General features: G+C 43.8%; 1 long non-coding RNA gene and 1 other non-coding gene across 3 annotated transcripts; both read right to left on the reverse strand.

The window, feature by feature from the left end:
• Positions 1-3,496: 3,496 nt before the first annotated feature.
• LOC112679193 (uncharacterized) lies at positions 3,497-26,981 on the reverse strand. 2 transcript variants are annotated; one of them, XR_007411225.1, is made up of 4 exons: positions 25,446-26,534; positions 24,396-24,676; positions 8,509-8,578; positions 3,497-4,226 (listed from the first exon to the last, which is right to left on the reverse strand). It is a non-coding gene; the product is annotated as an uncharacterized LOC112679193 (long non-coding RNA). The 2 variants fall into 2 exon arrangements; XR_003148153.3 differs by having other exon boundaries at positions 24,396-26,981.
• Positions 22,913-23,103, reverse strand: LOC112641111 (U2 spliceosomal RNA). The gene has a single exon (XR_003124511.1). It is a non-coding gene; the product is annotated as a U2 spliceosomal RNA (small nuclear RNA).
• Positions 26,982-27,913: the final 932 nt, after the last annotated feature.

Genomic DNA, 27,913 nt, shown 5'->3' on the forward strand with positions numbered 1-27,913 from the left:
GAGAGAGTGAGTGCACAAGCAGGGAGTACGACAGACATAAGAGGGAGAAGCAGGCTCCCCACTGAGCAGGGAGCCCGATGCAGGGCTCAATCCCAGGAACCTCTGCCAAAGGCAGAGGCTTAACCAACTGCTCCACCCAGGTGTCCCTCCTCCCCTTTTCAATGTGACTTTGCAACTCTTCCCACCAAGAATGTGGGTTAGTCATGTGACTTGCTTAGGCCAAAGGAATGACAGCAAAGGTGATACACAGACGTTTTAATGGCACTTGTACATTGTGAATTGCCAAATCCACTGAGTTTAGAAGATACTATATGATGAACCTGAGCCAACCAGCCTGCTATTGGATGAGAGGCCATGTGAAGGAAAACCAAGGTACCTCAGTGGACCTGTGTGGACAGACACAAGCCAGGCTGAAATCAGCCTCACCTGGCCTAGAACAGAAAAACCACCCAGCAGAGCCTGGCCACATTACCAAATCCCAGAATCCCAGAATGAATGGATAAAAGATGCCAATTCATTTCATCATATTCTCCTAAGGGTGCTTTCCAGAAATGGAGTAACCACATAGCTTCAGTCAACAAATAACCTATTATGCCCCTACTCTCATGCGAATGATTGTTCTAAGCATTGACAATATACCAATGAAAAGAAAAGAATATGAAAAATGTTCCTGTCCTCATGAAGTTTGCTTTCTAGGGTTAAGACAAATTTTAATAATAACCAAGTATAATATACTGTCTGAGCAAAAGTAATAAGCACTCTGGGAAGCAATAATAATAACATATGATGCCATGTTCCAGGCACCATTTGAATGAGGGGAGGGAGGGCTGAAAGGAATGCAATATTATAGGAGAAAGCCAGAGAAGGTGACATTTGAATCAAGATCTGAAAGGTAAGGGATATCACCTTGATATCTACAGGAAGAGCCTTCTGGTTAAAGGAAACAGCAAGGGCAAAGGTGGGCTGGAGCCAGTGCAGAGGGTGGGATTTGAGGTCAGAGTTGTGAAAGGGTGGGGTGCAGGTTGTGTGGGCCTGATAGGTACTATTGGTAGTCTTATATAAAACTTCTGTACACTTCTAATTTTTTTTAACCAAGTGTGTGTGTTCTTTTCAAAAAAATAATTTTAAGGGGATCCCTGGGTGGCACAGTGGTTTAGCGCCTGCCTTTGGCCCAGCGCATGATCCTGGAGACCCGGGATCGAATCCCATGTCAGGCTTCCGGTGCATGGAGCCTGCTTCTCCCTCTGCCTGTGACTCTGCCTCTCTCTTTCTCTCTCTCTGTGTGTGACTATCATAAATAAATAAAAATTAAAAAAAATAATAATAATTTTAAAGAAGTATATAGAGCAAAAACAAATAGCAATCCTGAGCTGCACTCCCAGATTCCAATATTAGTGGATCCAACATGTATTTTATCATAATCCTTGGCCATGCATTCTTAGAACTCCTGGGAGTCTGCAAGAGAGTCCTGTCATTTTTGGGCACAGGATGCCCTCTGCTGTTAGCTTCTGGATTGACACTCACAAGTATCACCTGAAGGAGCAAGGTCACTGTCCCAGTGGAAAAAAACATAACTAGTTCATGGAGGACCTCTGTCTTTCTTGCCAGTAAGCTTGACTATGTCAGGAAGCCCTTGAAAGACAGGATAGGAGAAGACATCTCCTAATCTTTACACATTCATTTTCCATACACATATTTGACTTCTTAAAGGACTCAAAATTTACCCACTTGCTCATTGGATCCTCTGCAAACTCCCGTATGGCAAGTCATGCCAGATGCTATTAGCCCATTTTGCAGATGAGAGAATGGATGCTGGGAGGCTATGAGACACGCACTCTACCTCATTAGCCAGTGCATGCATAAAACCAGGATAAAAGTCAGGGCCTCCCAACCTCCACTCCAGTCTGGCTGAAACCCAACACAGGGTAGGTGGCTTACTCAAAGACACAAAGGTGAACCAGAGGGGCAGCTGGGTGGTTCAGTTGGTTGAGCATCTGGCTTTGATTTCGGCTCAGGTCATGATGTCAAGGTTGTGAGATGGAGCTCCACATAGGGCTCCATGCTCAGTGGGGAGTGTGCTCAAGACTCTCTCTTGCTCTCCCTCTCCCCACTCACACACTGTCTCCCTTTCTCTCTCTCTCTCAAATAAATAAATAAATCTTTGGGGGGAAAAGCAAACAATGTGAAGCCACAAATCCATTATAAAAAGCTGTGAGTTGTCATTACCCCCAGCCAAGACTCCCTGTTGTGGTCCCTCCTGCCCCACTCTGAGGCTCCATCTGATTCTCTCCCTGCCCCTATTTCCACTCAGGAAGGATCCACGGAAGGTGTACTCAAGGAACCCTTGCAGTTTGGCCAAGGGTGACACAAAGGAAAGCGGGGAACAGACAAACATGAGCAATCTTTGTGGATGCCTGATGGGACAGAGGAGAGGATGTGGGCTCAGCAATGCTAAGGAACTGTGTAAGCTCCCCTGGGACATGGACACAAGTGCAAGAAAGAAAATGAGGAACTGACTGAGAGTAATTGGAATTGAGTGAGAAAAGCTGGAATTGAAAGAACTTCGTTCAAATTGACTAAGATTACAGTCCAACCTTCTCCACAGTGGGACTCAGAATAGAAATCAAGCCAGAGTATCTAACTGAAAGGAGGTGACGTGTTTGCACACTGGAGGGCTATAGCCTGAGGAATATGTGCCCACTAAAAACAAGAGAAACAGCCCTGAAGCTGAACTCAAAAGACCTGCATTCCAATCCTGCCTTCCCCACTGAGATGGAGGTGGTTTAAGACAGATGCCTTCCCTTGCAGTTTACATTCACGATGCTTGATGCCTCGAGGGGCTCTGCTGAGGATACATGAAGCATGGAATGTAACCCTGCCTGGAAACACTAAACACTGTGAGAAGCCACCAAAGGACAAATGTGACCCCTCTCAAAGAAGAAAAAAAAAAAAAAAAGATCATATGACTCTGCTCTAAAGTAGGTGGTAACTGAAGGGCTTTTTTGTTTACTAAAAGCAAACTATTTTTATTCTTCTATACTGGTCTCTGGCAAATGTGAAGGTAGTAGTGATAAAAGGCTGTGGTTTGCAAGTTTGTATACAAAAGCCAGGAGGGATCTAACTTGTCAGTTCTGAGATAGAGGAAGAGAGGACAATTCTCAAGGAAGGTGAAGGAGAGGGGGTGGCTGGAGTCTGATGCTCTCTGGAAGCTTAGGCCAAGGAGAAACAGGCTAGGAGATTCATGGCAGTGAGCATTTTTTGAAGTTGTGTGCTGTATGAAGTATCATGCAAAATTCTCTGCTACTTCCCCACGAAATCTTCAGTAAGATCTGCACTGCTTACTAATGCTTAGGGAAGTGTGATTTCTTTTTCAGGGGATGTAAAGAAATCCCAAGTCCTGCTTTAACTGTCTCACAAGGTGAAAACTAAAGTAATTCATAATGAGAAGCCAGAATCCAGACTGTGGGGACATCCTCGGCCTCAGGAATTTCAAAACTACAGAGAACAGGACATCTTTATTGCAGAAAACATTAAAATATAGTCTGATAAATATGCTAAAGGCTATTCCAGAAATATACAAAGTATTATATTACACATTGGAGAGAGTAACTAGCTCTACCTGAGAAATCGAAGAACGTTTCACAAGGTAAAATGCTAGTTGGACAGATGGAGAAGTAAAGAGGAAATCATTCCGTTAGAGCTAATACAGTCTGCCTCGAAATAGTCATGTCTCTCTTGACTGCTATGGACAACACAGGAAAAGAGGGCAGAGACTTAGGAAAGCGTATCGGCTGAAATGAATGAACAGGCAATAAATTAGAGCGCTTAAAAAGAAAATACAGATGAAAAAAGAAATCGTGAACTGTTTCATAACTGTGAGATTAGATTAACAACATGAAGAAAGTATTAAGCAAAGAGGTTTATGTTGGTGATGACAAAGGTACAGCCCACATGAAGATCTAACCATTATAAATATTTATATACCAGGGGCTGCTGGGTGGCACAGTTCATTAAGTAACTGACTCTTGATTCCAGCTCAGGTCATGATCTCAAGGTGGTGAGACTGCAGTCTGGGGTCAGACTCTGTGCTGGGCATGGAACCTACTCAGGATTCTCTCTCCCTCTTCCTCTGTTTCTCACTCTCTAAAATAAAATATGTGTTTACATATGTTTACATACTAAATAACATGCCTTCACAATGCTTCTTACAGCAAAGACAGCAGAACCTACAAGAACAAGACAAAAATGCAATGGCATTAAGCATTCATTCCATTTTCTTAGCCCATGACAGATCAAGTAGATAAAGAATAAGTAATGATAAAAAGTTCACAAAAAAACATAGCTTATGAGTATGAGCTTATAAATATAAGCATAAACCTGAATATTCAGTCAAAAACTGTTTATTGAGGACCTACTATGTGCCCAGTGTTATTCTAGTTAATAGACGTTAATAAAACAGAAATAAATCCCCATGCTTGGGGACTTACACTCAGTGCAGAAAGATAGGATTACTAGGTCAAGGTGATATCTGCCACATTTCTCAACTCTAAACTATTTCTCAACTATTACTATTTCTCTTTTTATAAAAATAAATTTATTTTGGGTAGATACTCTGAGATTCTGTCTTATTTCTCATCATACATTTACGTACTAGTTTTAACATCCACTGCTGATTTTTGCCTTAAAAAATCATGACTGTCATGATTACCAAAGAGTGATTTTCTTCTGATTCTTTCACTGCTTCCATATTTACCAGTTGCAATCCAACTGTAAGCAAAAGGTTTCCCTCCTCTATTCATCTAGGTATATGGATAAATCTATTAAATCTATTTGGATTTGTAGATCCTTATCTAATGCTATAGATCATTATCCATTACTATTTATTTTTTATTTATTTGGTTGTTCAAACTATCCCCAGTTTGGCCAGTGCAGGCCCCTCAAAACTGGCTCCTGAGTCTTTTTAACATATCCCCATCATTTTAGTTTCTTCCTAGCTTTCTGGTATAACAAATATTCCCAGATCATATTGTATATTCCCTGCTCTTGCTCTGGAATCAGCCATTTCTTTCAGAAGTTTTGATTCTTGGGGTGCCTGGGTGGCTCAGTTGGTTAAGTATCTGACTCTTGCTTTCTGCTCAGGTCATGATCTTAGATTGTGATACTGAGCCATGCTTTGAGCTCTGCACTCAGTGGGAAGTTTGCTTGAGATTCTCTCTCTCCCTCTCTCTGCCATCCTTGCCCCAAAATAAGTAAATTATTTTTTTTTAAAGAAGTTTTGATTCTTTTGATTGGGAGAATTATATTTAAACACCATGATATGGGTCCTAGGTATGTGCATTGTTAGTTACTGGGCTGTTATTGCTGCTAGCCCACCCCATAGATAGATAAAGAAAGAGACAGAGATATATATACACAATATATTTATTTCTGGCATTTATTACCAATATTTAAAACCATGAATTCACACTGATAGATCCAGTTCCAATCCAACACCACTGGGTTTATTCTAGCCTTTCCTTTTTCCACATTTTTCCCTTTTCTAGCATGGAGAAACCTTTCTTGTGATCCACAACACATTTCTTTATTAAGATTCACACAAAATAGTTTCAAAATTGTGAATCTTTTAAAAACCAGATATTTGGGGGCACCAGGGTGGCTCAGTGGTTGAGAGTCTGCCTTAGGCTCAGGTCATGATCCCAGGGTCCTGGGATCGAGTCCTGGAACAGGCACCCCACAGGGAGGCTGCTTCTCCCTCTATGTCTCTGCTTCTCTGTGTCTCTTCTGAATAAATAAATAAAATCTTAAAATAAAACAAGAAAACTCAGATATTTTGAGTTCTGTTTCTGAGATATAAAAAGACTATGGATTGGTCTTTTTGATTTAATAAAAAGAGAGGAAAAGGAGAGCCCAAAATATACACTGAAGAAAGGTCCTACAGGTATAAAAACAGGTCTTTAAAAAAAAAGAAAAGAAGAAAAGAAAAGAAAAGAAAAGAAAAGAAGAAAAAAGAAAAGAAAAGAAAAGAAAAGAAAAGAAAAAAGAAAAGAGTTCTTTTCAGCAGACCAACAAGAAACCCCAAGTTCACAGATGAGAACTCCCATCCCCATTCAAGCAGGAAGAGAATCTCACATGCAAACGGTATATTGGATCCTAAAATTTTCAGTTCAGAATTATGTTGCCTCATGAATTTGAAGCTACTGAGCTTCTAGATTTATCTTCCTACTTCCTAAATTTTGTATCATTTCTTTTCTTTCCTTTTTGTTGTCTTTTTATGCTGCATGCTGGGACAAACCATCACAGATGTTATTTTCAATGGTGTTTTTTCAATGATCTAATGTATCTTGAGTTTTTTACAGCACTGTGCTCTTTTTAAGATCTTTAATGGCTGCTTCTCATATCAGCCTATAAAATGGTTTTGAATGTCATTTCTTGTCTAATGACTTAAAAATGTGAGTTTTGCTTGTTTTAAGGTCTGTCTTTTCTATATTTCTCTATTTTCCCATTTCCTCATGCCTTGGTTCTTCAGTTTACTCATATTGCTACCAAACTCTTGATAATGTTATTTCCCAAACATCTGGTGATTCCTGAAGGTGTGTTTATCTTTCAGTTGACAAAAAGAATAACATAGAAGCTCCAAGAAATTCCAAGAAATAAAAAATGTAAAACCAACTACCCATAGAAGAAAAAAACAATATCAAACTTTTTAACACTGAATATACAGAAGGTAGGCAATGTCTATGAATTTCCAAAATAAAATTATATAGAATCTAGATTTCAAGCTCTATTCCAGTCTAAGAAGAAAACCAGTGCCATGAAAGCAAAGCACCAATTTCATGAAAAAGGGAGAAAAAAAATCCTAAAAAAATTAGTTGAAGAAGCAAAAGAAAATGTTAAAATCATATAATTGATAGTTTCAGAAATATACTATAAGAGTGGCACCTGGGTGGCTCAGTCAGTTAAACAACTGACTCTTGGTTTTGGTTTGGGTGGTGATCTCAGGATTGTGTGATCAAGCCCCACCCACATCCAGCTCCATGCTGAGCAGAGAGTCTCCTTGAGATTCTCTCCCTCTGTCACTCCTTTACTCTCTCTCTCTCTTTCTCAAATAATAAATAAATAAATCTTTTAAAATATATTCTGTAAGAAATCACATATATTTAAAAATCATGTTAATAAAAAATAAATGGGATGCCTGGGTGGCTCAGCAGTTGAGCATCTGCCTTCGGCTCAGGGTGTGATCCTGGGATCCAGGATGGAGTCCCACATTGGGCTCTCTGCAGGGAGCCTGCTTCTCCCTCTGCCTGTCTCTGTCTCTCATAAATAAATAAATAAATCTTTAAAAAATAATAAGTAATTTAATTACTTAGAAACTTTAAAAACTGGGGCACTGGGCTGGCTCAGTCAGAAGACCATGCAACTCTTGATCTCAGGTCATGAGTTTAAGCCCCACATTAGGTGAAGAGAGAACCTAAAAATAAACAAACTTTAAAAACAATAAATCTTAAAAACCATGCTTGCTATCATTTAAGATATCTCAATGTAAGAGCAGCATAGCATCAAGGAGTAAAGTCTGAACTTATAATCTCAGAGATCAAGCTGAGAGACTCCTCGAATGAATTACAAAAGAACCAAGAGATTGAAAGTCTGAGGTAAACCCAGTTCAGAGAAATAGAGAATATAGAGATTCCTCCATTGGTCCATCAGTAGTTTGAGAAGGAAGGAACAAAGAGAACAGAGGGGATAAAATAAGAAAGGAAATAATGTGAGAAACTGTTCTGCCAGGTGGAAAAATATAAATCTATGAATAGCCAAACTATGCATAAAATGTAGCAGAGTTATTTTTTCAGACATTCAAGAATTCAGAAAACTGACCTCTCATAGAGCCAGTGGAGGGGGAGGTGGGGTTGGTAGCAGAGGGCAGGGGCAGAGGGAGAGAGGGAATCTCAAGCAGACTCCATGCTGAGCACAGAGACCAACACAAGGCTGGATCTCATGACTCTGAGATCATGACCTAAGACGAAATCAAGAGTCGGACACTTAACTGACTGAGCCACGCAAGTGCCCATTTCATGCCCTTATTTAAAAAAAAAAAGTGGGGGAGGGGGGCTATAAGGTAGAATGGAACCAACCTAAGAGTATAAGAAGTGGAGACCCTTGGCCATTTGTGCAGCACCTAGTTTATACCCAAGCTGGGAGTCCTAGAGGTTCTGGGGCAGGTGTCTTTACATATAAAGAAGGTGGTCTTAGGAATCTGTTGGAAATATGAGCAATCTTAGGGAAGTCACAAAGATATGCTTCTTGGGTTGTGGGCAGGGGTGGGCATGGAAAAGGGGAAGGAAATCAGAAATTTTAGGACCAAAAAAAAAGAGAGAGACAGAGAGACAGAGAGAGAGCCATATAAGGAAGTTAGGATCAAATATGAAGCCAACTAAAGTGTAAAGTGATTCTGAACTAGATCCTATGGATGGTAAAAGAGTCTGTTTCACCCTGATACCCCAGAATACTTACCTTTGGGCATGCGGTTTCACAACATAAGATCATGTTTTCTTTTCTAGAAGTCCTATCATACTACTTGGTTCTGCAATGAAAGATAGTTATATTATCATAATATTGTAAGTAGTGTTTGTTCATTTTCAATTTCTGTGCCAAACCTATTTAGCAAAATGTAAATGTTATCAGCCTTGCAACGCACAGAAGTTGGGAGGCAGACGGAAGTAAAAAAAATGTAAGAGCATTAATTTCCACCATTTTGATAGTACCAAGAGATACTGTCTAAAGATAATAGAACAAAAATTAAATTTTAAAGATCATATTTACCTTATAGGAATGATCGCTAGAAGAACTACAAATAAAAAGGTAGCTAGTTAAATTTGGAGGTGGGATTTTAACTAAGATTATTCCTTAACTTTCAAAATTGAACATCAATAAATACTGCCTATATATGATAAATAAAAAAGTAAAAGTATAAAAATATTATTTAAGTTAAGGAAGCAACAACCAGAATACTTAAAAAGAGAAATGGTTAAAAAAAAAATAGGTTATTCTGGGGAGTGGAATAAGAAGTGAAAAGTCTGGAAGTGAAAGACTTTCACTTTACATGTTATGGTTCTGTATTGCTCAGCTTTTTTTCTCATATTTGTGTTCTAATTTAATAATGATTTTTTAATGTGTTAAAATGTTAGGGCAACCACTGAAAAATAGAATAAGATCTATAATTTCCAAAACCCAATATGAAAAAAATGAACCAAAGAAACTCAATCAATGCAACAGTAGCAGGAGAATGGAGGGGGGGGTGAGGGGGGGGACAGATCAAGGAATTACTATAAACAGAAAATATAAAACAGGATGAAAAAAAGGAAGCAGGGATCCCTGGGTGGCGCAGCGGTTTGGCGCCTGCCTTTGGCCCAGGGCGCGATCCTGGAGACCCGGGATTGAATCCCACATCGGGTTCCCGGAGCATGGAGCCTGCTTCTCCCTCTGCCTGTGTCTCTGCCTCCCTCTCTCTCTCTCTCTGTAACTATCATAAAAATAAATAAAAATTAAAAAAAAAAAAAGGAAGCAAAACTTTTAAAAGGCAAGTTGATCAAAAGGTAACTCTATTGCACTGAGAGAAATATATTAATTTAAGAAATAAATTTATAAAAGGTTTGGATATATTATGTATGTCATGTTAACAGCACTAAAATTAAAGTGGGAATTCAAGGAGGCCCTTAGGAGAAGAAAAGGGAATAGAGGGTTGTGTATTCCTGGGGCTACAGGAGTGAGGTGAGCTGAAATCATAGCTGAGTCCAGCCAGGTACAGCAGGGTGTCCTCCTGTGGCTGAATGGGGCCAGCCCATGTCTGACCACTCCATTAGAGAGCATTATAGGCTGAACTGTGTCCTCTCCCAAACCACATGTTCAAGTCCTAACCCCCAAGACCTTCAAAATGTGGCTGTGTTTGGAGATGGGGTCTTTAAGGGAGTTAAATAAGTTAAAATGAGGTCATTAAGGTAACTCTAATCCAATATGACTGGTGTTCTGAGAAAAGAAGACAATGTGAAGATGCAGGAAGAAGATGCAAGGAGAAGATGTGGCCCTCCACAAGTCAGGGAGATGGGACTCAAAAGAAACCAACTCTGCCAGCACCTTGATCTCAGACTCCAGAACTGTGAGAAGTCCCTCAGTTTTTGGTAGTTTGTTAGGACAGCCCTAGCAAAGTAGATACAGAGGGTCTCCTCTTCTTGATAATGATACTACAGTTAGAAAAGTCACATGCCGATGCAGTGGACACAATAAACAAATTATAGGCAGAACTGTATATGGGTCTAGAAGGTTCCACTTAGGCAGAAGGTCTGGGGTATAGTTTGGGAGGTTTTTGTGACGTTAGAAAAGTAGGAGTGGGAGATGGGCTTGAGATCCAAATTTAAGGAACTGGGCTGAAGCTGTGGTTCTGTTTATCTCTTCCTGACACGGTCGTAACTTAGGTAGAAGACGTTGGTAAAGCTATGTTGCCTCATTCTGTTACCAGACGGCCACTCATCAGTGGCAGGCAACACCAGTGGCAGACAACACTAAAAATCTAGGCTCAGTCTCCTGAGGGCTTGTGAATTGGGCTTTCTAGCAGTCAGACAGTTCTCTTGTTTGCTTTTCTTTTTTTTTTAATATTTTTAATTTTTTTAAAATTTATTTATTTATGATAGTCACAGAGAGAGAGAGAGAGGCAGAGACACAGGCAGAGGGAGAAGCAGGCTCCATGCACCAGGAGCCCAATGTGGGATTCGATCCTGGGTCTCCAGGATCGCACCCTGGGCCAAAGGCAGGCGCTAAACCGCTGCGCCACCCAGGGATCCCTCGTTTGCTTTTCTTATCCCTTGCTGTTAAACGGAAAGACTGGGCCTGATTTTAAAATTCAGACAATAGAAGATAGTCAACAAACGATATTAGTAATCTCCGATTAAAAAGTGAAGACTCAAAGTAAGGAGAGGCTAATCAATGGACCAGAATAGAGTCTAGAAAGACTCACACATATTCAATTCATTCATTTTCAACAAAGGTGCCAAGTCAATGAAAAAGAAAGAGAAGAATTTTTAACAAATGATGCTAGAACAAATGAACATCCATACAGGAAAAAATAGAAATGAATCTCCACCTCTGATCACTGCACACGCAAAAATGAATTTGAAATGGACCATACACCAAAATGCCAAAGACACAAAGCCCCACTTTTTTGAAGAGTGAAATACTTGAGCGGGAACTTCATGTGCCAATATGCACATGAAAAGGTGCTCGCTGTCATTAGGGAAAAGTAAAAGACAGAGACTCTTTGTTTTTAAGTCCTGCTACCGGGGATCCCTGGGTGGCGCAGCGGTTTAGCGCCTGCCTTTGGCCCAGGGCGTGATCCTGGAGACCCGGGATTGAATCCCACATTGGGCTCCTGGTGCATGGAGCCTGCTTCTCCCTCTGCCTATGTGTCTCTGCGCCTCTCTCTCTCTCTCTCTCTGTGACTATCATAAATTAAAAAAAAAAAAAAAAAATTAAGTCCTGCTACCCAGCCACGGGCTGTATTTTCCTAAAGCAAAAATACCTCCCCTAAAAAATTAGGGGAAATAAAAGAGATGGAAAGCAAGAAATTCATCATTAAGAATGCTAATTAGGGATCCCTGGGTGGCGCAGCGGTTTGGCGCCTGCCTTTGGCCCAGGGCGCGATCCCGATCCTGGAGACCTGGGATCGAATCCTACGTCGGGCTCCCGGTGCATGGAGCCTGCTTCTCTCTCTGCCTATGTCTCTGTCTCTCTCTCTCTCTGTGTGACTATCATAAATAAATTAAAACCTTTAAAAAAAAAGAATGCTAATTAACACAGTTTTGTGGAGAGCAATTAGGCAGAATTGAACATCATCTTACCTGCAATGTAAAATGCATGCTTTGACCCAGCACTATCGATTGTAGGGATAATCTAAAGAAAACCCATCCCCCTGCATAAAGACGTACAAAAGTGTTTGCTGCAGTTGTATTTGGAAGAGCAAAAATTTGGAGACTCTAAAATGCCCACAGGTATGGGGAGTGGTTAAGTAAACTTTGGTGCTTCCATTATCAGTATGAGGGATGTAATCGTTAAAATAACAAGGTAGACTTGTATTTACTGACATAGAGAGATCTCCAAGACATATAGACCTATTGCTAAGTGAAAAAAGAAGTCACCAAACAATGCAAATGGCTCTATTTACATTATTAAAGACTTACAGGAAGGTGAACTTTTTTTTGTAAGTAAAGGCAAAGGTAAATTTCGAGAAGGATATGCATGGGAACATAAGAGTGTGTCTTTGGGTGCATAGGTGGTAAGGATAATCACTTAAGTATGGTAAGTACATAAGATGATAAGTGATACCATCACTTTTTACTCTTTATCTGTTACTTGAATTGTTCATAACTAGGATGAATTTACTTGTTCCCCATGTATCTAAAAAAATAACAAAGCTGCTTTCTTAAGTACTGAATATTAATTATTAATGAAACTAACATGTATAGGGTTTAGCCTTACCCTCTGGTAAAAGCATTACATATGTTATCTCCCTGAATCCCGCAAAATGGGCACCGGTGTTCATTATATGACCAAGTGCATGCTTAGAAGGTTTTATTTTTTTTTAATTAATTTATTTATTATAGTCAGAGAGAGAGAGAGGCAGAGACACAGGCAGAGGGAGAAGCAGGCTCCATGCACCGGGAGCCTGATGTGGGATTCGATCCCGGGTCTCCAGGATCGCGCCCTGGGCCAAAGGCAGGCGCTAAACCGCTGCGCCACCCAGGGATCCCTTAGAAGGTTTTAGTGGTGCTCAGTGGCACCTTAAAATCATCTGAGGGGCATTTGTTTTTTGTTTTTTTTTTTTAATTCTGATGGTCGGAACTCATCTTGGATCCATAGGACCAGAATCTCTTATGGGGCCCCCCCCCCCAGCACCTGCGATTTGCATAAGCTTCAAGAAATGATTCTAATGCGCAGCCAGTGTGGAGAACCAATGGTTGACATTGTTCTTGATGCTAGGCCACACTGCTAGTAAATAATACAGCATGGCTACACTGCCCCTTCATTATAGGTATAGATGTAGACATAGATGGTACAGGCATAGCTGTAAGTATAGGTCTACGTGTAGGTATAGATACAGATAGATGATTAGATATAGGCATAAATATACATATTGAATACATCTATTTTGGGGGCACCTGAGTGGCTCAGCGGTTGAGTGTCTGCCTTTGGCTTAGGTTGTGATCCTGGGGCCCTGGGATGGAGTCCCACATCAGGCTCCTGGTGAGGAGCCTGCTTCTCTCTCTGCGGGTGTCTCTGCCTCTGTGTGTGTGTGTGTGTCTCATGAATACATAAAATCTTTTAAAAAAAAAGAATATATCTATTTTTTCAATTATGGATGAAGAGCACCTTAAGTATCAAACGGACCATGCAATGTTCTCTCTTCCTGTTCCCTCTGATATACCCATCCTGTTTCTGCCTTCCACAGCGGTCACCAAAACTCCTGAGGGGTGATACACGAAATATTCAACAATCAGACAGCACAGGCACTGACCCATCAGAATGGACCCTGGACTCAGCACTAGAGCGGGATTTGGGCTTTAACCTTCTGGTCACTGGCTCCTGAGGATGTGAGAGTTTTCCTCCGGAAAGGCGGCAGTGGAATACCACTCGGCGGGCTCAAGACAGTAGCTGGTTTACAAATGACTCTTGAAATAGTTCCATATTTTAACTAGATCAGTAGTGCCAGCGCCTGCTTGTGCCCAGACCGAGGTCTGAATGGTGGTGGTGGTGGTAGTAGTGAGTGTTTTTTAACGGTTGTCCTGAGACAGTCTGCCTGTCAGGCAACTATTTCAACTATTTCCACCCAAAGACTTGCTTCTTCAGTGTTGAGAGTAAAAGAACATGGCTGGCAAGCAGTCTGTGATCCACACCGGGCTGCCCCCACCAGCTGCTGTGTGCCTGGCAGCCCCCCACTCCCAGCCCTGCTCATTCCCAGCTCCAAGGGGGTTTGTCACTTTGCTGATTACTGCCATGTTTCCCTCCTGAAGTGGCAGCTCCAGTTGTTTCCCAGATAATTTCCAAGATGCTAATTGCCACCTGCTGATTTCCTGTAAACACTGTACTTTACACATGTGATTAATCAGAAAGCTGTGGACTGTTCTGAAGAAGCGTGTGTGCCTGCGTGTGTGCGCGTACCCGTTTCATTACTGTGGTGAATTTAAATCACAGGCGATGTTTGCTCACAAAGCCACATTAGCGAAACGGCAGGGAAAACAAAATTACAAAACACCATAAACTGCAAGTTCACAGACTATATAAACAACAATTCGAGTCAGCCCGACAACTCGCTGAGTCAATTCTGGTATGGAGCAGCAGGCACGGAGCATCTCCAAAGGAGACTTGGAATCATAGGTGCTTATGTTTCTTAAAGAAACTAAAACTGAAAACATTTTCAAAGGTTTCTGGTAAAGAATGATGTCTGGTTTCAAGCTCAACCTTGTACCAAATCCTGGGTCTTCCTCTGACCACCCATAAGATCTGTACAAATTCCCTGAACCTTCAAGCTCCCTTTCCTCATCTGTCAAATGGAGATAATTTCCAAGACACTGGAGATAGCATGTAAAATACTTCTATTACATATTAGTCAGAATTGCTTGGGTCGTTAGTAAAAGAAATTTAATTCAAAGTGGCTTAAACAGGAATGCCTGGGTGGCTCGGCAGTTGAGCGTCTGCCTTCAGCTCAGGGCGTGATCCCAGAGTCCTGGGATAGAGTCCTGCATCGGGCTCCCTGCAGGGAGAGCCTGCTTCTCCCTCTCTATGTCGCTGCCTCTCTATATATATACCCCTCATAAATAAATAAGCAAAACCTTAAAAACAAAACAAAACAATGGGACCCCTGGGTGGCTCAGTGGTTTAGCACCTGCCTTCAGCCCAGAGCATGATCCTAGAGTCCCAGGATCAAGTCCCCCATCAGTCTCCCTGCATGGAGCCTGCGTCTTCCTCTGCCTGTGTCTCTACCTCTCTCTCTCTCTCTCTCATGAATAAATAAATAAAATAATAAAAAACAAAACAAAACAAAACAAAAACAAAACAAAAAAACAAAGTGGTTTAAGCAAAACAAGAACTGGAATGACTCAAAAATAAAGACCAGGCGCTCTGACTTCAGGTGCTATCGGATCCAGATGCTCAAAAAATGACTTTGGGACTCTGACACCCTCCCCATTTTGGGCCCCTGCTTTCTTCCCTGTGGACCTCTTTCTCAAGCAAACATTATTTATGGCAAGCTGGTACACTAACCATAGCTCCACACATATATCTTATCTTCCCAGCAACCACAGAGAACTGGTATGGATAGTACTTCTCTTGGAATATGACCCACTAGCCCATTCTCAGATCACAGTTTGGGTGTGGTCAAGTGTGTACTTACTTAGACCCTACCCAAACTCCAGATAGACACAGAACAAGCCACATACATACATGAAGACCCATATCAGCAGATGTACTGAGTGATGAGAGAGAGAGAAGTTTGCTCAGCTCAGAGAAGAGTTGGTCGGCCCTTCTTACATATTCTCACACAGGATGACTCCATTTCAATCCTAGGCCAATAAGGTCAAGTGGGCAGTCCACAGACCTAAACCTAGACACATCTGGCCAGGGTAACAATTTGCCATTATCTGTTTCTAAGCCTGTCTGAAGGCTTACAGCACTTCCTACAAGAAATTCTCATCATATCCTTACCTGCAGTGCTAGTCTTGAAAGTATAGGACTCATCAGTCTACCTAATAACTTAGCCTTTTTATGTGCTCTATCCACTTGTGGAGCAAGATAGGATCCTCTGCCCCTTCATTTCCACTGTCCCTCCTCCTAGACTTGCCCCCTAATGTGAAGAGAGTCCTTTAGTGTGATAATGCATCAGTTATCCTATGAGAGTTGATCAATACAAGTCATAAAGGTTTGATGTCTTTAGGTACCTTGCTCTAAAAATTGTGAGAATTCAAGGCAAATGGGTCTTATCAGACAGATGAAAGGAGCAGGTGCACAAGAAGGCTGTTGGCTCTTATTAGAAAAGGATGGAGGGATGGAGATCAAGATAAAGGGGACTTCCTGGCACCCATGAAAGGCAAACTTAGCCTGTCTGAAAGGTAATACACATAACACAAAAAAGAATGTTGGTAGCAGCCTCTGGACTCTGAATCTCTTCCTGACTGGCTAGGAGAACTAAAGTCCTTTCTATAATGAACTGAGCTGACTAACCTTTCCAGTCACTGTGAGTTAAAGGAACAGAGACACAGCACAAAGTGATGGTGAAAAGCATAGACTCTGGATTCAGACCATCTGGATTTGAATCAAGGATCCTACACTCCATATGCAGGACACCTTGAACATGTTATTTAACTTCTCTGAGCCTCGGTTTCCTTGTTGGTGAATAAAAAATAATAATGGTATCTACCTCCCAAGGCTGGTATGAGAAGGAAATTAGTTAATATATACATGAACCATTTAAAACTGAACCTGGCTCATTATAAATACTAAATACATATTAACTTTATACAGACAGCAACCTGGACTCCCTTACATCAGGGAACCTCCTTGTTTATATGTACATGGTTGACTGGGTGAACACCCAGGACAAGTGCTGAGTCTCTCTCTAGATTTGCAGAGGCAAAGTAGCGGTGACCAAGAGAGGTGTGGTTTGCACCCAAGGAACTTTGATTCATTCACCAACTGCTACTTGCTTTTGCTGCACTTGATTTTGATGTAACGGGTTTTTCTTTTGTTTGGCAGTGTTGGAGCAAGCTCTTCCACTGCCTTACTCTGAAAATAAAAGGTCTGTGGTGTACTTTTGAAAAGACTTGGCACAGTCAATTACAAGGGTGAGGCGGGTTGGTCACAAGATGGCTTACATGGACATCAGCCTTTGCTAACAACTAGGAAGCAACACCACAAGCAGGCACTGGGGTCATAACAGGTGTTCCCAGAACTCCAGATGCAAAGACCAGTTATAGCCCAGAAAGGTCACTGTGCAGGTATCAGATGATGGTAGAGACTGCACTACAGACCAGCTCAAACATGGTTTGCCTTAAGTGTGCTTGCAGTTGTGGTGGCCCACGGTATCTTGTCAGTCATCTTTACATTCTGGCATCCCCAATCTCCCTCTTTTTCACCAATTCCCCATTCAAGTCACTACATTACTGCGTGTCCTCTATTCCCACTCACCTTGAGAACTCCTTTTCCTTATCAAGCCAATTCCTGCTCACTCCTCAAGCATAACTGAATTTCAGTCTCCTCCTTGAGGTTTGTTTTGACCACTTCCAAACGCTCTGAATTGATACTTATTACCTGATACAATCATGTAGAATTCTATACTGTCTTACAACAACCTCTTAAGACTAGGGCCTTGTGACCAAACATCCATTAGTTTTACCTGTATTCCTTCATTCCTTCTGCTGGTAGTAACATCTGCCCAATTTTTCTCTGGGGGAAAAAAAAAAAGCCCTTTTAAACTCTTGGTCCATGTGGCTCAAAAGGCTCAGTTCCCAGGATGCAAATATGACCCAGGCTGACCAATCAAGTATTCCATCTCCCTGGTCACAGTGATTGGATCAGGGGTGGGCACATGACCCAAATCAACCCTATGAGCTTCAGTTCCTGGATTTTTGCTGAAACCACTGAAAAAAAGGAGAAGAAGGAACTCTCTTGCAAAAGACCTGCAGCCACCATATAATGGGAAAAAACCTCCTGAAAATTAGGCCACTTCAGAAAAAAGCAGAGCTGATAAAATGAGGGAACAAGGTGCCTAAGGATATGATCTAGGTCTCTAGATACAGTTATGCCTAAACCTAAATATCTCCTAGCCATTTCAGTTATATGAGATAATAAAATCCCTTCATTCATCCATGTGACAAATATTTATAGGAGCCCTACTGTGTGCTGGGCACTGTTTTAGACACTAGAATACTTTTTTTTAACCTAATACAATATAAGCTAGATTTCTTTGGTTACAACTGAAATCACCCTGGTCAGCAAAGTCTTCATGTCGCTTCATTAATACAATTGTATTTAATCTCCTTCATGTGAATGCCTCTTTTTCCCAAGTAGATCATACACTCACTGAGAATGGAGACCACACATATTTCTCTGTATCACCAATTGTGTTATGTACATACTAATTAGCAAATTGCAAATTATTTTTTTAAATTTTTATTTATTTATGATAGTCACACACACACAGAGAGAGAGAGAGAGAGAGAGAGAGAGAGAGGCAGAGACACAGGCAGAGGGAGAAACAGGCTCCATGCACCGGGAGCCCAACGTGGGATTCGATCCCGGATCTCCAGGATCGTGCCCTGGGCCAAAGGCAGGCACTAAACCGCTGCGCCACCCAGGGATCCCTATCCTCCTCTTATTTAAAGATTTATTTATTTTAGAGAGAGAGAACAAGAAGGGGAGGGACAGGAGAGAGGGAAAGAGAATCTTGAGCAGACTCTCTACTGAGCATAGAGACTGATGAGGGGGCTCAATCTCATGACCCTAAGATCATGACCTGAGCTGAAATCGAAAGTCCAATGCTTAAGCAACTGAGCCACCCAGGAACCCCTTTTCACCTTTTATATAATCGCCCAACAGCCTTTAATGAAAATGGTCACTCTGTTCTTTCAACACCTGTTTTCCTTAGATGCCATGATACCACACTCTAGTGGTCTGTCTTTTTACATCCTAGTTATTTTAATTCAGGCTTCTATGTGTTTTCTAGAGCTGCCATAACAAAACACCACAAACTGAGCGGCTTAGCAGAAGTTGATCGTTTCACAGCTCTGGATGCCAAGAGCCTGAGACCAAGTTACCAGCACATCCATGCTCCCTCTGAAGGTTCTAGGGAAGGATTTCTCCTAGCTTCCAATAGTTCTTTGGCTTTTTCGTTTTTTAAGATTTTTATTTATTCATGAGAGACAGAGAGAGAGAGAGAGGCAGAGACACAGGCAGAGGGAGAAACAGGCTCCACGCAGGGAGCCTGATGTGGGACTCGATCCCAGGACTCCAGGATCACACCCTGGGCTGAAGGCGGCACTCAACCGCTGAGCCACTGGGGCTGCCCAGCTCTTTGGCTTTTGATAGCATAACTCCAGTCTTCACATGGAGTTCTCCCTGTGTGCATAGGTCTATTTCCAAATTTCCCCCTTTTTATAAGGTCACAATCATACTGAATCAGGTGTCCTTCTCCAGCATGGCCTCATCTTAACTAAATACATCTACAATAACCATATTTCCAAATAAGGTCACATTCTGAGCTACTGGGGGTTAAGACTTCAAAATATGTATGGGGAGGCACAATTCGACCTATAACAATTCCCCTCCTCTACTGTCTACTCAACAATGGGGTTGTGTTCTTGGAGCATGGATCTTCCTTCTCTCCCCTTATATATATATCTGTGCTCTTTCCCTATATGTTTTCATCAAATCTGATGGCTTTAAAATATATGCTGATGACTTGCAGATTTCTTTTTTTTATTTTTATTTTTTTTTATTTATTTTTTATTTTTTAATAAATTTATTTTTTATTGGTGCAGATTTCTATCTCCACTTCTGACCTCTTTCTTGAGATATACCCAACTATTCACTTGACTCTTCCATATCTAATAGAGATCTCAAAATTATGGCATCCAAAACAGAATTAATTTTCACCACTACTCCACTCCCAACAAACAAGACCCTACTAGGTCTCCCCACATCAAAAACTGTAGTGTCATCAACCAAGTTGCTCAAATAAAAAACTGAGGAACCAGGGATCCCTGGGTGGCTCAGCGGTTTAGCACCTGCCTTTGGCCCAGGGCACAATCCTGGAGTCCCGGGATCGAGTCCCGCGTCGGGCTCCCAGCATGGAGCCTGCTTCTCCCTCCTCCTGTGTCTCTGCCTCTCTCTCTCTTTATCTCTATCATAAATAAATAAATAAATCTTAAAAAAAAAATGAGGGTCCCTCCCTCTTATGTTCCATAACCAAGCTATGACAAATCCTAACAGTTTTGCATTCAAAATATATAGAACAGGGATCCCTGGGTGGTGCAGTGGTTTAGCGCCTGCCTTTGGCCCAGGGCGCGATCCTGGAGACCCGGGACCGAATCCCACGTCAGGCTCCCGGTGCGTGGAGCCTGCTTCTCCCTCTGCCTATGTCTCTGCCTCTCTCTCTCTCTCTCTCTCTCTCTCTCTCTGTGTGACTATCATAAATAAATAAAAATTAAAAAAAATATATATAGAACATATCCATTTCTCTCCACCTCTGTCGTCACATCCAAGTCCAAGCCATTACGAATCTTTTGCCAAAAGTAAATCCATAGGCCCCTATCTGGCCACTCTTCTTTACCTTCTCCAATCCACCCTCAACATCAGTGTGATTTTGATAAAGTGTACATCCTATTACGTCACTCAGTAGCTTTAAATCCTTAAATGCCAATTTCTAGAATCAATTACGTACTCTTTACCATGGCCCACAAGGATTTTCCAACATAGTCTGGGCCCTGCCTGCCTCCATCCTTACTCTGGACCCTCTCCTCCTCTTGCTCATTATGCTCCAGCCACACTGGTCTCCTTTCAGTTTGTAGAACACTTCACACTATTTCTCACCTCGAGGCCTTTCCATACCTCACTATTTCTCTTTCTAGGAATGCTCTTCCGTAGATTCTGCACACATATGGATCCTTCTCATCCTTGAGACTCCAGCTCAAATATCAAACCTTAGAGAATCTCTTCTCTGATCAAACTTTCTAAAGTGACCCCTGCCTAGTTACAGTCTATTCTGAATTTATCCTGTTTATTTATAAGCGTACTTGTGTATTATTTGTCTCCTTCTCCAATCTCCACAAGAACGTAAGCTCCTAAAGAGCAGGAATCAAGTCTGTCCTTTCCACTGTGTTTTCAGTATTTCAATACTTCACCTGAAACACAATTAACTTCTATCTATGTGTTTAATGGATGGGTGGATGAACAAAAAAAAATAGGCCCTAGAAATCCTCTTATTCAAATCCCTGTATGCTGAGTATTCCCTTAGCAGACTATTTCCAGGAGTCTATACGAGAGATCTCTTTTTCCTAGAGACAGAGAGATACCCCCACTTTCTTGCAGCAATGGGCACATTTTGCATTTCCTTCAACATAAAGTTCAAATTCCTTCCAATCTGTCTGTAAAACTTCATTTTCCACAACTTCCTTCCCCATAATAAATTCATAGCACACTCAACTTCATACCATTACATGAAAATACTACCCATGCTTATAATGTTACCTCCCTTGGGAATGCCTTCCTTCTTCCTCCTGCTAAACATCTTTTAAGATTCCCTCTATGAAGCTTTTCCTGGTAGCCAGAGAGGTTATTACTCTGTCACGTCAGAGGCCTTCATACATAAATACCTCTACCATGTTTACTCTGATATATGACAATTCAACACCTCGATATATTACAGTGAAACTCACAAATTACAAAAATAAAGATAAAATCCTGAAAGCAGCTCGGGACAAGAGGTCCTCAGATACATAAGGCTGGCAGCAGACCTGTCCACAGAGACCCAGTAGGCCAGAAGGGACTGGCTTGATATACTTAAAGTGCTAAAAGGGAAAAATATGCAGCCATGAATACTTTATTCAGGAAGGCTGTCGTTCAGAATAGGAGAGATTGCTTCTAAGATAAATAAAAACTAAAGGAATTCATGAACACTAAAACAGCCCTGCAAGAAATATTAAAGGGGACCCTTTGAGAAGAGAGAGAGACCAAAAGTAACAAAGACCAGACAGGAATAGAGACAATCTACAGGCACATCGACTTTACAGGTAATACAGTGGCACTAAATCCATTATCTTTCTATAATTACTCTGAATATAAATGGACTAAATGCTCCAATCAAGACATACGGCATCAGAATAGATAAAAAGCAAACTCTATAAATATGCTTACAAGAGACTCATTTTAGACCCAAAGACACCTCCAAATTGAAAGTCAGGGAATGGAAAGCCATTTATCACACTAATGGACATCAAAAGAAAGCTGGAGTAGCCATCCTATCAAACAAACTGTATTTTATTTTTTATTTTATTTTTTAAAGATTTTACTTATTTGGAAAAGATAAAGAGAGAACACAAGTGAGGGGGGAAGGGCAGAGGGACAAGTGCTTGATCTCAGGACCCCAAGATCATGACGTGAACCAAAGGCAGACCCTTAACCAACTGAGCCACCCAGGTACCCCAGACAAATTAGATTTTAAACCAAAAACTGTAGTAAGAGGTGAAAAAGGACACTATACTTAATATACAATTCTATTTCCCTATTTTACTCTTACTTTGAGTAAAAGGATTATGTTTTATACTTTGCCCACTAATGCCTAGCATGGTGCCTAATAGATAGCCAGGAAAAGAATTGTTGACTACTATACATGCATATATAGTTGAAATTTTTCATTATTGTACTGCTCAGTGGAGTGAAAGGAACTGGAACATATTAACAGTTATTATTCTGTCAGCTATCTGACCATCATTAATGAACCAGTGGAAGTGGTGATTTTTAATTTGTGAAAAAGAAAACTATTTCAACTAGTTATGGCTTGGTTAATACATCATATTTGAAAATACTCTGTTCAAAATAGACACACCAATATAGATACTCAACCTTTTCATGTCTGCTTTTCAATTTTTAAAGAAATGCTGTAAATGTTCAGGGCATAAAAGAAATGAGATGTAACAGGCATTACGAGGAAATTGTCTAGCTTGGATTTTTTTTTTAACTTTGCATAGGCATAGATAGCACTTCCTGGAACTATTTAACGTATAGTTAACTTAAACTATAGTTTGCTTTTATGGTAACCCTACTTTTGGCCAATGGGTTTTATTTTATTTTATTTTATTTGGCAATTTTTTATTTTTTTTATTTTTTTACCGTTCCTGGAAGTACTACAATACCAGGTCAATGTGCAGAGTGGACGGAGCAAGCTCCTATTCCATCTCCCTGCTCCAAAAATCCATTTAATATATTGTCCTCGGATAGAGGACGTATCAGATATTAAACTGATAGAAACAGATACTACACTTGATCTTAGCCAAAAGGCCGAGAAGCGATGGCAAATGTTTTTTTAAATAGTTTTTTTTTTATTTTTATTTATTTATGATAGTCACAGAGAGAGAGAGAGAGGCAGAGACACAGGCAGAGGGAGAAGCAGGCTCCATGCACCGGGAGCCCAACGTGGGATTCGATCCCGGGTCTCCAGGATCGCGCCCTGGGTCAAAGGCAGGCGCTAAACCGCTGTGCCACCCAGGGTTCCCCGGCAAATCTTTTTAAAGCAAGGCATAACCCTATGGTTTCCAGCCAAGGAGCTTGTGGATCAGCACCATGGACAGAGGAATGGCGTGTAAAAGGTTGCTCTAAGGCAGTTTGTGCAATGACCACTGTGATGTCAGATATACTACCGAGAAAGACTGGTGTGAACATTCTTCTAGGGATCATTTGAAGACAGCGGCTTTGGATTTGGGTCAACTCAGAGGGTAGTCTTAAGAAAATAACCACTCCTCCAAGATGTCTCCAACTAGTATGCTCTGCTTCATACTTTGGATTTATTGACCTATATTGATTCACTGTTTTTTCCACAATCTGTTCAGTTCTCAAATCACCAACATTTTCACTACAAAGTAAATGTAAACACCTAATTAGAGAATGTGGAGGACATCTGTTCTTCTTACCTGTCCAGCATTTATGAGCCTTTTCTCTTTGCAAGCCAGCTTTCAAACAAACAACTGTTTTTAAGATAGTATTAAGGAATTCTTGATGCTAATGAGAAGCGTTTGATGGTATGGAAGTTATGCTGAAACTAAGAGTCCCTGTCTTTTAGCAATACATTCTGATAGTTACACATGAAAAATGTGACGTCTGGGATTTGCTTCAAAAAATTCACGAAGTGATAGAGGCACAGAGAAGACAAGACTGGCCATGAGTTGCTGACTGTTGAAACTGGAGGATGAGACATGATAGTTAATCCAGTTAATTCTTTCTTATGTTTGAAATTTTCCATTAAAAATATATGTATGTGGGCATGCCTGGGTGGCTCAGTAGGTTAAGGATCTGCCTTAAGTTCAGGTCATGGTCTCTGGGTCCTGGGATCAAATCTCCTACCCAGCAGGGTCTACTTCTCTCTCTCCCTCTGCCCCTTCCCCTGCTCATGCACACTCTCTCAAACAAATTCTTAAAAAATATATATATATATACACACACACACACACACACACACACACACACATTTTACTGAGAGGAAAGGGAAAGGGAAAGGGAAAGGGAAAGGGAAAGGGAAAGGGAAAGGGAAAGGGAAGGAAAGGAAGAAAACCTACATCTGAGGTATAATGAACAACAAATCCCAGTACCCACTGCTCCAAGAGAAGCTCTGAGGAGGTTAGGCTATAACTTTCCCATGCAGATGAGATTTTCTCTTGTGGAAGATGTCCATGTGATGGAATAGGAAGTTCAGATGTCTATAGATGATTACTTTCTTGAGGAGCAAGATGTTTCAGGAGAGCAGTTTCGAAGAAATGAAACCTTTCATGTACTATTCCCGACAAGAAGCAGCTGGGCGGCATTGCAGGGACTGAGGCTGAGCGTGGAAGGTGGTTGATGGTAGGCCCAAGGTCAGTAGTACACTAAAGTTCTAAGTTCGATCCAAAACAAAAACAAAACAAAACACTGTTCAAATATGATAGGATAGATAAGTAGAGGGAACCAAGATATAATGCCAAACACATTAGGATGGAGAGGAGCTAAAATATGAAGAGGGTGGAGAGGTTCAAAAGGAAGACACATCTAAATACTGGGCGGGGGGGGGGGGCGGTGTCCATTAGGTAATTTTAATTGTAGCAGTCATGTCAGAAGCAAATAAAGAGCCAAAAAAGAGGCTGGGGGATAAAATAAGAAAGTGAATGTAAAAGTGCTTCAAAATCTGTAAAACTGCACACACGGCAAGAACTGCTCAAAGGCTGTGGACAGCGGCTGAGGTTGAGTGCCTATAAGCACTTGCTACATGTGACAAACACAAAAAGTCCTGCTTCATTGAGCTAACTTTCTGGTGGGGGAAACAAATAAATGTATTTGCCAAGTGTGTGGATTCCACCTGCTTCATTTAGAGAGAAAATGTGGCCTCCATCTCACTGCAGTCCCCACCATCCCCTACTGTCTTACACTCTGCCTACTTCACTCGTTTATATTAATCTGCAGGAGTTCTGCAGGCTTATGAGCCATGCTCTCCAAAGTCCCTGAGCTGCTTGTGATGCCTGCCTCTCCTAAAACCACCAAATGGCCCCATGAGAACATAAAAGCACATAAAAGACCCTTTTCTTCTCTGAAACTGAATCCTGAGTTGCCACTAATCTGAAGTTACCTTGGGTGGTTACGTCACCTCACTGAGAGCTTAATGTTCTTACCTGCTGCGTGGAGGCAATCATGTCTGGTTTACAGGACTTCCGTGAGGACTAGACATTGCCTAACCAGCTCTTACTCTTCTCTGGGATCTCATCCTTGGCAATACCTCTTCAAAGAAACCTACTCAGACCTCCTGACTAGGTCAAATCCCTCTAATATATGTGGATACTCCCACCATGTTCCTCTTCCTGGTAGTACCTGTGGGCAATTATAATTGTACCTTAGCTTATTTGATTATTTGACTAATACCTGCTCCTCCCAACAGGCTTGGAAGTGCAAGAGTGCCATGGATCCTGCTTTTGCTCACCACCTATCATCATGCCTGCCACAAAATACACGCTCAAAAAATACTAAAAAGAAAAGTGAACTGCAAAGACAACCCCTGGCACATACAAGGTACCCAATAAATTCTCTGAGCCTCCCTCACCTAATGCCTGTCACATAAACGACACTCCTAGCTTCTGGGCTGCTGGAATTTGTAGGCTGAGTTTTAACTAAGGCTTCTGCTGAGAAAGAGTAGTCACTAAGCTCTTCTAATAGGGCCACCTACTCCTAGAACAGAGATTTTTGTTTTGCCCGCTGATGTATATGCTAAGTGCCTAAAACACCGCCTGGCACCTCGTCAATGAAGGGATGGATGGGTGGGCAGGCAGGCGTCACTCTTGAGTTCCACAGGGGTGAAACTTGAGTTGGGGGGTGAGGACAGCTCCTCCGCAGTGGCGGGTGGAGAGGGAAGAGCGGGACTCTGGGTCAGGACCCCCTCTGTTCACGGTCAGCCACATCAACTTCCCCGAGCGAGGGGCCTAAGAACCCCCAGATGAAGGAGTATCCCCAAGCCAGCCCTGGGGTATGGGATGGAGCCGAGCACAAGCGCTCCCGCTCCCGTGGAAGAGGCAGCGAACTGCTGGGGCGCCCCCCCCATCGCCCCTGGGGAATGGGACCCAATGGGAGCTGCCCCCGCTACTCCCGCCCTGGAGGACCGACGGGCCGCCCCGCGCCGCCCTGGGGGTGGGACCCGGCTGCTCCCACGTGGAGGACCGACGGGCCGCCCCGCGCCGCCCTGGGGTGGGACCCGGCTGCCCCCGCGTGGAGGACCGACCGGCCGCCCCGCGCCGCCCTGGGGTGGGACCCGGCTGCCCCCGCTGCTCCCACGTGGAGGACCGACGGGCCGCCCCGCGCCGGCCTGGGGGTGGGACCCGGCTGCCCCCGCGTGGAGGACCGACGGGCCGCCCCGCGCCGCCCTGGGGTGGGACCCGGCTGCCCCCGCTGCTCCCACGTGGAGGACCGACGGGCCGCCCCGCGCCGCCCTGGGGTGGGACCCGGCTGCCCCCGCTGCTCCCACGTGGAGGACCGACGGGCCGCCCCGCGCCGGCCTGGGGGTGGGACCCGGCTGCCCCCGCGTGGAGGACCGACGGGCCGCCCCGCGCCGCCCTGGGGTGGGACCCGGCTGCCCCCGCTGCTCCCACGTGGAGGACCGACGGGCCGCCCCGCGCCGGCCTGGGGGTGGGACCCGGCTGCCCCCGCTGCTCCCGCGTGGAGGACCGACGGGCCGCCCCGCGCCGCCCTGGGGTGGGACCCGGCTGCCCCCGCTGCTCCCACGTGGAGGACCGACGGGCCGCCCCGCGCCGGCCTGGGGGTGGGACCCGGCTGCCCCCGCTGCTCCCGCCCTGGAGGACCGACGGGCCGCCCCGCGCCGCCCTGGGGTGGGACCCGGCTGCCCCCGCTGCTCCCACGTGGAGGACCGACGGGCCGCCCCGCGCCGCCCTGGGGTGGGACCCGGCTGCCCCCGCTGCTCCCACGTGGAGGACCGACGGGCCGCCCCGCGCCGGCCTGGGGGTGGGACCCGGCTGCCCCCGCGTGGAGGACCGACGGGCCGCCCCGCGCCGCCCTGGGGTGGGACCCGGCTGCCCCCGCTGCTCCCACGTGGAGGACCGACGGGCCGCCCCGCGCCGCCCTGGGGGTGGGACCCGGCTGCCCCCGCTGCTCCCGCGTGGAGGACCGACGGGCCGCCCCGCGCCGCCCTGGGGGTGGGACCCGGCTGCCCCCGCTGCTCCCGCCGGGGAGGACCGACGGGCCGCCCCGCGCCGGCCTGGGGGTGGGACCCGGCTGCCCCCGCTGCTCCCGCGTGGAGGACCGACGGGCCGCCCCGCGCCGCCCTGGGGTGGGACCCGGCTGCCCCCGCTGCTCCCGCGTGGAGGACCGACGGTGGCCCAGATGCTCCCGCACGGGGTGGGGGTGGGGGCGGGGGGGCCGCCGGGCCGAGCCCCCAGCTAGGGCCGCAGTCGGGCGCCCGGCGCCGCTCGCAGAGGATGCCCGGGACCCCTCCGCCAGGCAAAGGAGTCCCCGCTCCCTCTCCCTTCTCCGCTGTAGAAAGGCCCTGGCGCCGCCTCCCCAGCCGTGCTCCTTCACCTCAGAGACGTCTCCCCGCCTCCCAGACTCCGCGGCCGAGGGAAGCCGCCCACTCTTCCTT

This window comes from Canis lupus, chromosome 6, assembly GCF_003254725.2.
Source record: "Canis lupus dingo isolate Sandy chromosome 6, ASM325472v2, whole genome shotgun sequence".
NCBI classification, from domain to species: domain Eukaryota; kingdom Metazoa; phylum Chordata; class Mammalia; order Carnivora; family Canidae; genus Canis; species Canis lupus.